Below are 11,008 nucleotides of genomic sequence, written 5' to 3'. Positions count from 1 at the left end.
ACCCAGACAGCTAATGAAACTGAGGAGTATTTCTGTCTTTAACAATGCCCTTTTGTGGGGATAAAATTATTCTGAATTGCTGGGCCTGGCTCCCCAGTGGGTGGGCCTATGCCATCACAGGCCCACTCATGGCTGCGCCCCTGCCCAGTCATGTGAAATCCATAGATTAAGGCCTATTGAATTTATTTCAATTGACTAATTTCCTTATATGAACTGTAACTGATTAAAACCTTTTACAATTGTTGCATTTATATATTTTTTTCGGTATAAAATCACAGATATTAAAAACAATCCCAAAAAATCTACCTGCAGTAGAGCATGCTGGGAAATATGATAATGATGGGTGTGGTTTTGATGGGACTGTTTTACTCTCCACAGTGTAAAACAATAACTCTAGCTATTAACAACAACACTGGGGGTTCTTTTACACCACTGAGTGTTAATTTCACTCTTACAGAGTGGATTTTATTCCTGAATCAATGTTATCAAATAAAATGTTACACTGAAAAATTAACACTGGACAAATTGCTGTGTAGCCTGTCATTACAGCCATACATTTGTAATACCTTTTTTTCATTTTCAAAATGCAAGATAGGCGAAATAAATAAACTGTTTTACACCTGCATTTGGAGCTGAAAGTCATTCATGTTAGAGATATATCATGTCACTTCTCTGGAGTCCAGAGCAAACAAAATGATATGGTCTACTTCTAGTGGAGGTTGCAGAATCAGATGAAAAGCATGTTCTTTCTGCACCTTGCATTCACTTTGGAGGGCAGCCTGCCTACAGAGTGCTCATTGCCAGCCGGGTAGCCCTGTTCTTCCTCACAATTATCATAATAAATTTGTTACATCTTCATTCCATAATATTGGAGGCAGTGTGATGTTACAGCTGCTTTTCTTTAGACATACAGTACCAGTCAAAAGTTTGGACACACATATACTCATTAAAGAGTGTTTCTTTATTTTTACTATTTTCTACATTGTAGAATAATAATGCACACATCAAAACTATGAAATAACAGAATATGGAATCATGTAGTAACCAGAAAAGTGTTAAACAAATCAAAATAGATTTTATATTTGAGAATCTTCAAAGTAGCCACCCTTTGCATTGATGACAGCTTTGCACACTCTTGAAATTCTCTCAACCAGCTTCACCTGGAATGCTTTCCAACATTCTTGAAGGAGTTCCGACATATGCTGAGCACTTGTTGGCACTTGTTGGCTGTTCTCTGTGGTCCAACTCTTCCCAAACCATCTCAATTGGGTTGAGGTCGGGTGATTGTTGAGGCCAGGTCATCTGATGCAGCACTCCACCACTCTGCTTGGTCAAATAGCCCTTACACAGCCTGGAGGTGTGTTTTGGGTCATTGTTCTGTTGAAAAACAAATGATAGACCCACTAAGCGCAAACCAGATGGGATGGAGTATCACTGCAGAATGCTGTGGTAGCCATGCTGGCTAAATGTGCCTTGAATTCTAAATAAATCAACCACAGTGTCACCAGCAAAGCACCCCCACACCATCACACCTCCTCCTCCATGCTTCACCGTGGGAACCACACATGCAGAGATGATCCCTTCACCTACTCTGCGTCTCACAAAGACACGGCGGTTGGAACCAAAAATCTCAAATTTGGACTCATAGGAAAGATTTCCACCGGTCTAATGTCTATTGTTCGTGTTTCTTGGCCCAAGCAATTCTCTTATTTTCATTGGTGTCCTTTAGTAGTGGTTTCTTTGCAGTAATTATACCATGAAGGCCTGATTCACGCAGTCTCCCCTGAACAGTTGATGTTGAGATGTCTGTTACTTGAACTCTGTGAAGCATTTATTTGGGCTGCAATTTCTGAGGCTGGTATCTCTAATGAACTTATCTTCTGCAGCAGAGGTAACTCTGATTTTTCCTTTCCTGTGGCAGTCCTCATGAGAGCCAGTTTCATCATAGAACTTGATGGGTTTTTTGACTGCAGTTGAAGAAACTTTCAAAGTTCTTGACATTTTCCGGATTGACTGACCTTCACGTCTTCAAGTAATAATGGACTGTTTATCTTTGCTTATTTGAGCTGTTCTTGCCATAATATGGACTTGGGCTATCTTCTGTATACCATCCCTTCCCTGTCACAACACAACTGATTGGCTCAAACACATTAGGAAGGAAAGAAATTCCACAAATTAACATTTAAGAAGGCACACCTGTTAATTGAAATGCATTCCAGGTGACTACCTCATGAAGCTGGTTGAGAGAATGTCAAGAGTGTGCAAAGCTGTCATCAAGACAAAGGGTGGCTACTTTGAAGATTCTATAAAATATAAAATACAATGTAGAAAATAGTGAAAATAAAGAAAAACCCTTGAATGAGTAGGTGTGTCCAAACTTTTGACTGGTACTGTATTTCCAGTAGCCACCCAAACTAGGCCTATCTGAACTATTAAACTGTTAAGTCAAATCGCCAGGTAGCCTATTGTTCTGGCAAAGATGAGTCAGTAGCAGATTGATAAACTGTATTTTATATATATGGTGGAATTGAAACAAGTTCCTTCTGGTCACAAATCTGGATATGTGCGCCCGCCTTTGTGCGGGAATGCTGATGACTGGTCATTGGTCAACAATCAACAGGTGCAACTTTTTGCTTCTGAAGAATATTTCAGATTTTAATGGAGACTTGCGGGCAATGGGTTCAGACCGTCAAGGACAAAAATTGTATGCCAAAAAAAAACATTTTGGGGGAAAATATAGGCTATCACCACTGAAAAGGGCATTTTGGAGACGGGCAATGGGGCATGTGCTCTGCACCGTAGTGATGAGCGATTAACCAATATTTTTTAAATTCGGTTTTTAAACAACTAATTGACTGACTTGGTTCAATTATTTGAATTCTATTTCTTTCTTTTTTTTCCTGTGAGCTCAATGCGCACATTGTTGAGTTTATCTGTAGATAAACCAGATTAAACCCGAACTGTGCAATGTAGTAGGGAGTTGTAGTTTCCAACAGGCCAATATTCTACATACAGTAATTTATCGCAGAAAACATGGTAATTAACTGCAATGACCATAATTCATTGCATGCCTACTTCTCAGGCTGTGTTTCTTTTACTCCTGCTATGTAAAAGTGACAGAAAAATGCGTGCTTGAGGGATAGAGAGCAAATTCTTCAAGAGGTATCTTTACCTGAAAATACATGATCTAAGTGATTGGTAGGTGGTATTCAGCAGTCATAAAAGTATGCCTTATTTACTTTTGAGAACTACAAAAATGTGTATTTAATCAGACAGCATTGGCAGCAGCTCTATAGAGATGAGATGATGACTTGGAATTAAATAATAAAGTCATCAAATAAAACAGATGTAATATACACAACAACTGAAATATTTTATTGAAGTAAAGTAATGTGAATAAATTATGGTTAATAAGTTATAAGCACTAATGGGCAGACACTACCATCAATGGGTTTTTATTCAAATCAAATCAGATTTATTTATATAGCGCTTCTTACATCAGCTGATATCTCAAAGTGCTGTACGGAAACCCAGCCTAAAATCCCAAACAGCAAGCAATGCAGGTGTAGACGCACGGTGGCTAGGAAAAACTCCCTAGAAAGGCCAAAACCTAGGAAGAAACCTAGAGAGGAACCAGGCTAAGAGGACAAACCATTCACAGAGACAAACTGATATCTTTCCGACAGATAAGATCTACACCAGGCCAGAACTTGTCCGTTTAGACCAATTTGGGTTTCCAATCTCTCCAAAAGAATGTGGTGGTCGATGGTATCAAAAGCAGCACTTCACAAGTGCAGTCTCAGTGCTATGATGGGGTCTAAAACTAGACTGAAGCATTTTCTATACATTGTTTGTCTTCAGGAAGGCAATGAGTTGCTGCGCAACAGCTTTTTCTAAAACTTTTGAGTGGAATGGAAGATTCGATATAGGCCGATAGTTTTTTAGATTTTCTGGGTCAAGGTTTGGCTTTTCAAGAGAGGCTTTATTACTGCCACTTTTAGTGAGTTTGGTACACATCCGGTGGATAGAGAGCCGTTTACTATGTTCAACATAGGAGGGCCAAGCACAGGAAGCAGTTCTTTCAGTAGTTTAGTTGGAATAGGGTCCAGTATGCAGCTTGAAGGTTTAGAGGCCATGATTATTTTCATCATTGTGTCAAGAGTTATAATACTAAAACACTCGAGTGTCTCTCTTGATCCTACGTCCTGGCAGAGTTGTGCAGACTCAGGACAACTGAGCTTTGGAGGAATACGCAGTCCGTAATTTGCTTTCTAATGATCATGATCTTTTCCTCAAAGAAGTTCATGAATTTATTACTGCTGAAGTGAAAGCCATCCTCTCTTGGGAAATGCTGCTTTTTAGTTAGCTTTGCGACAGTATCAAAAATAAATTTTGGATTGTTCTTATTTTCCTCCATTAAGTTGGAAAAATAGGATGATCGAGCAGCAGTGACGGCTCTTCGATACTGTACGGTACTGTCTTTCCAAGCTAGTCGGAAGACTTCCAGTTTGGTGTGGCGCCATTTCCGTTCCAATTTTCTGGAAGCTTGCTTCAGAGCTCGGGTATTTTCTGTATACCAGGGAGCTAGTTTCTTATGACAAATGTTTTTAGTTTTTAGGGGTGCAACTGCATCTAGGGTATTGCGCAAGGTTAAATTGAGTTCCTCAGTTAGGTGGTTAACTGATTTTTGTCTTCTGACGTCCTTGGGTAGGCAGAGGGAGTCTGGAAGGGCATCAAGGAATCTTTGGGTTGTCTGAGAATTTATAGCACGACTTTTGATGCTCCTTAGTTGGAGTCTGAGCAGATTATTTGTTGCGATTGCAAACATAATAAAATGGTGGTCCGATAGTCCAGGATTATGAGGAAAAACATTAAAATCCACAACATTTATTCCATGGGACAAAACTAGGTCCAGAGTATGACTGTGACAGTGAGTAGGTCCAGAGACATGTTGGACAAAACCCACTGAGTCGATGATGGCTCCGAAAGCCTTTTGGAGTGGGTCTGTGGACTTTTCCATGTGAATATTAAAATCACCAAAAATTAGAATATTATCTGCTATGACTACAAGGTCCAATAGGAATTCAGGGAACTCAGTGAGGAACGCTGTATATGGCCCAGGAGGCCTGTAAACAGTAGCTATAAAAAGTGATTGAGTAGGCTGCATAGATTTCATGACTAGAAGCTCAAAAGACAAAAACGTCATTTTATTTTTGGTAAATTGAAATTTGCTATCGTAAATGTTAGCAACACCTCCGCCTTTGCGGGATGCACGGGGGATATGGTCACTAGTGTAACCAGGGGGTGAGGCCTCATTTAACACAGTAAATTCATCAGGATTAAGCCATGTTTCAGTCAGGCTAATCACATCAAGATTATGATCAGTGATAAGTTCATTGACTAGAACTGCCTTTGAAGTGAGGGATCTAACATTAAGTAGCCCTATTAATTGTTTTAATTGCTTCTGTGTTGTTACAGCATTCAATCCACATAACGCATAGTGCATTTAATGTCAAAAATATCGAACCGACTTCAGAAAACACTAATTGTTTAGCACTACTGCACAGGTAGAGCCCTATTGGTGCACGTGCCTGTAGGCCTACATTACTGACGAGTGACAATGACTATGCATTGCAAACAGCCGCGAACTGGTACAGTCAGTGGCGACCCGTCACTCAGGGCAGGTAGGGCAGAGCCCCACCTGTTTTGAGTCCCACCTAACAAGCTAAAAATAATAATAATATATATATTCACTACCGTTCCAAAGTTTGGGGTCACTTAGAAATTTCCTTGTTTTTGAAAGAAAAGCACATTTTTGTCCTTTAAAATAACATCAAATTGATCAGAAATACAGTGTAGACATTGTTAATGTTTTCAATGACTGTTGTAGCTGGAAACGGCTGATTTTTTTAATGGAATATCTCCATAGGGGTACAGAGTCCCATTATCAGCAACCATCACTCTGGTGTTCCAATGGCACGTTGTGTTAGCTAATCCAAGTTTATCATTTTAAAAGGCTAATTGATCATTTGAAAACCCTTTTGCAATTATGTTAGCACAGCTGAAAACTGTTGTTCTGATTAAAGAAGCAATACAACTGGCCTTCTTTAGACTAGTTGAGTATCTGGAGCATCAGCATTTGTGGGTCCAATCCAAAATTACATCTAGAATCGGCTTCCTATTTCGCAACAAAGCCTCCTTCACTCATGCTGCCAAACATACCCTCGTAAAACTGACTATCCTACCGATCCTTGACTTCGGCGATGTCATTTACAAAATAGCCTCCAACACTCTACTCAGCAAATTGGATGTAGTCTATCACAGTGCCATCTGTTTTGTCACTAAAGCCCCATATACTACCCACCACTGCGACTTGTATGCTCTCGTTGGCTGGCCCTTGCTACATATCCGTTGCCAAACCCACTGGCTCCAGGTCATCTATAAGTCTTTGCTAGGTAAAGCCCTGCCTTATCTCAGCTCACTGGTCACCAAAGCAACTCCCACCCGTAGCACTTGCTCCAGCAGGTATATTTCACTGGTCATCCCCAGAGCCAACACATACTTTAGCCGCCTTTCCTTCCAGTTCTCTGCTGCCAATGACTGGAACGAATTGTAAAAGTCACTGAAGCTGGAGACTTATATCTCCCTCACTAACTATAAGCATCAGCTGTCAGAGCAGCTTACCGATCACTGCACCTGTACACAGCCCATCTGTAAATAGCCCACCCAATTACCTCATCCCCATGTTATTTTTTTGCTCTTTTGCACCCCAGTATCTCTACTTGCACATCATCATCTGCACATCTATCACTCCAGTGTTAATGCTAAATTGTAATTATATCTCCACTATGGCCTATTTATTGCCTTACCTCCCTAATCTTACTACATTTGCACACACTGTACATAGATTTTTCTATTGTGTTATTGACTGTACGTCTGTTTATCCCATGTGTAACTCTGTGTTGTTGTTTTTGTCGCACTGTTTGCTTTATCTTGGCCAGGTCGCAGTTGTAAATGAGAACTTGTTCTCAACTGGTCTACCTGGTTAAATAAAGGCGAAATAAAAAAAGTATTGCCCTGACGACTATGTCTGCTTTAATGCTATTGGGCAAGTCATGGTAAATCTGTCCAGTAAAGAAAACCCTGCTTTTCACATTGGATAAACGAGACCGTCGTCATTAAGCACACCCCTCGAACCCCACCCATTGTGCACTGTGCATCAATTCTGCATTACTCTGAAATATTTTGCCACAAATTGATTAATTCCAATAACTGACCACTAAAAAGTGGTCTATTTTGCATATCCCTGATTTGAGTAATGGAATTTTCATTTCGTTTTTAACACTTCATTAAACAGTATTTAGAAATAATTATGTTTCAGCTCAGTGCTGACCTAATTAGAGTTTTTAAATCTATATAGGTCAAATGTATATTCTGCATATGATATAATGTCTTGAAGATGTATGCACCAAAGCCTGCTTCATTCATATTGATCAGCAGAAAAATGAATGACAGTCAGATACAATGTTACACTCCATTTGTCAACCTAACCTAGTTACCGTCTCACCATCTCCAAGCTGCTTCAAAGAAACCCATACAATCGATAGGCCTAGCTCTATAGAGCACACAATATAAACCCTGTGGCAAAAGTGTAATCTATTCTACATTCATTCTTGTGATTAGATCAACCTTGCAGAATGAAGGCCCTCCCATCCACTGAGAGAGATACCCTATGATCCACTGATATTATCATGGATTGTTTAACTAATAGTCAAATGTATGACCCCAAAAAACCATCTGGGTCAGAGGGTTTAGACCCTTACTGTCATGCAGAGTGGAACAGGTGAACCCAAGAGCAGACTCAGACGAGGAGACTGGGATGAGGTAACCATGGTATTTATTGAAACACAGGGGGGGGGGGATTGAGTGCAGGCCAGGGGTGGGTTGCAGGAAACCAGGTGCGGAGGCTGAGGGTGAGGAAAGAGGTGTTGGGACAGGGTAAGCAGGTCCGGAGGGGAATCCAAGGGAGCGTAAAGTGAGGAATCCAGGACAGAGTTGCAGGACTGACAAGAAGTCGGACTGGAGACAGGGACCAGAATCCGAGCAGGCAGAACTGTAGCGGAAAGCAAAACAGCATCAGGCAAGGGAAACCAGGAACAAACAGCTAGAAACATGGGCTGACTGAGCAGAGATTACAATCTGGCAGTGTGGAGGTGGCAGGACTGAGTATTTGTAGTCTTGATTATGGAACAGATTGCAGCTGGTGGGGATCTGCTCTGACTCGAGCACACCTGTCTCTGCCCACACAATCACACACACACACACACAGCGGGAGAGGGAGAAAGCACTGGGGGAATGGCGGCAGGTCAAGGAGACACAGGATGAGCACTAGAGGGCGTGACAGGACTAGATGTGACATTTTCTTATTTAAGGTCGCTGCCTCTATCAGCGCCAAGCCTATCTCTGACCTTTTTAACGTGTCTCTCCTCTCTGGGGAGGTTCCCATTGCTTTGAAGGCAGCCACGGTTCGTTCTTTATTTAAAGGGGGAGATCAAGCTGATCCTAACTGTTATAGGCCTATTTCTATTTTGCCCTGTTTGTCAAAGTGTTGGAAAAACTTGTCAATAATCAACTGACTGGCTTTCTTGATGTCTATAGTATTCTCTCTGGTATACAATCTAGTTTCCGCTCAGGTTATGGATGTGTCACTGCAACCTTAAAGGTCCTCAATGATGTCCCCATTGCCCTTGATTCTAAGTAATGTTGTGCTGCTATTTTTATTGACTTGGCCAAAGCTTTTGATATGGTAGACCATTCCATTCTTGTGGGCCGTCTCTGAGGGGTCTTTGGCCTGGTTTGCGAACTACTTCTCTCAAAGAGTGCATTGTATAAAGTCAGAACATCTGCTGTCTCAGCCACTGCCTGTCACCAAGGGTGTACCCCACGTTTTTCTCAATTTACATCAACAACATAGCTCAGGCAGTAGGAAGCTCTCTCATCCATTTATATGCAGATGATACAGTCTTGTACTCAGCTGGCCCCTCCCGGGTTTTTATGTTAAACTCTCTACAACAAAGATTTCTTTCTTAGTGTCCAACAAGCTTTCTCTGCCCTCAACCTTATTCTGAACAAAACAAAGGTCATGTGGTTTGATAAGAAGTATGCCTCTCTCCCCACAGGAGTGAATACTATCTCTGAGGGTTTAGAGCTTGAGGTAGTCACCTCATACAAGTACTTGGGAGTATGGCTAGACAGTACACTGTCCTCACTCCCCCCTATCTGAGATATCTACTGCAGCCGTCATCCTTCACATACAACACCCGTTCTGCCAGTCACATTCTTTTAAAGGTCCCCAAAGCACACACATCCTTGGGTCGCTCGTCTTTTCAGTTTACTGCAGCAAACACTCCAACTGGACAGTTTTATCTCAATCTCTTCATTCAAAGACTCAATCATGGACACTCTTACTGACAGTTGTGGCTGCTTTGCGTGATGTATTGTTGTCTCTACCTTCTTGCCCTTTGTGCTCTTGTCTGTGCCCAATAATGTTTGTATCCTGTTTTGTGCTGCTACCATGTTGTGCTGCTGCCATGTTGTGTTGCTACCATGTTATTGTCATGTTGTGTTGCTACCATGCTGTGTTGTCATGTGTTGCTGCTATGCTATGTTGTTGTCTTAGGTCTCTCTTTATGTAGTGTTGTGTTGTCTCTCTTGTCGTGACGTGTGTTTTGTCCTATGTTTTTATTTAATTTATAAATATACAGTGGGGAGAACAAGTATTTGATACACTGCCGATTTTGCAGGTTTTCCTACTTACAAAGCATGTAGAGGTCTGTCATTTTTATCATAGGTACACTTCAACTGTGAGAGACGGAATCTAAAACAAAAATCCAGAAAATCACATTGTATGATTTTTAAGTAATTCATTTGCATTTTATTGCATGACAGAAGTATTTGATCACCTACCAACCAGTAAGAATTCCGGCTCTCACAGACCTGTTAGTTTTTCTTTAAGAAGCCCTCCTGTTCTCCACTCATTACCTGTATTAACTGCACCTGTTTGAACTCGTTACCTGTATAAAAGACACCTGTCCACACACTCAATCAAACAGACTCCAACCTCTCCACAATGGCCAAGACCAGAGAGCTGTGTAAGGACATCAGGGATATAATTGTAGACCTGCACAAGGCTGGGATGGGCTACAGGACAATAGGCAAGCAGCTTGGTGAGAAGGCAACAACTGTTGGCGAAATTATTAGAAAATGGAAGAAGTTCAAGATGACGGTCAATCACCCTCGGTCTGGGGCTCCATGCAAGATCTCACCTCGTGCGGCATCAATGATCATGAGGAAGGTGAGGGATCAGCCCAGAACTACACTGCAGGACCTGGTCAATGACCTGAAGAGAGCTGGGACCACAGTCTCAAAGAAAACCATTAGTAACACACTACGCCATCATGGATTAAAATCCTGCAGCGCACGCAAGGTCCCCCTGCTCAAGCCAGCGCATGTCCAGGCCCGTCTGAAGTTTGCCAATGACCATCTGGATGATCCAGAGGAGGAATGGGAGAAGGTCATGTGGTCTGATGAGACAAAACTAGAGCTTTTTGGTTCAAACTCCACTCGCCGTGTTTGGAGGAAGAAGAAGGATGAGTACAACCCCAAGAACACCATCCCAACCGTGAAGCATGGAGGTGGAAACATCATTCTTTGGGGATGCTTTTCTGCAAAGGGGACAGGACGACTGCACCGTATTGAGGGGAGGATGGATGGGGCCATGTATCGCGAGATCTTGGCCAACAACCTCCTTCCCTCAGTAAGAGCATTGAAGATGGGTCGTGGCTGGGTCTTCCAGCATGACAACGACCCGAAACACACAGCCAGGGCAACTAAGGAGTGGCTCCGTAAGAAGCATCTCAAGGTCCTGGAGTGGCCTAGCCAGTCTCCAGACCTGAACCCAATAGAAAATCTTTGGAGGGAGCTGAAAGTCCGTATTGCCCAGCGACAG

This window comes from Salvelinus alpinus, chromosome 17 (genome assembly GCF_045679555.1).
Source record: "Salvelinus alpinus chromosome 17, SLU_Salpinus.1, whole genome shotgun sequence".
Classification (NCBI taxonomy): Eukaryota; Metazoa; Chordata; class Actinopteri; order Salmoniformes; family Salmonidae; genus Salvelinus; species Salvelinus alpinus.
This window is presented reverse-complemented; position numbering follows the sequence as displayed.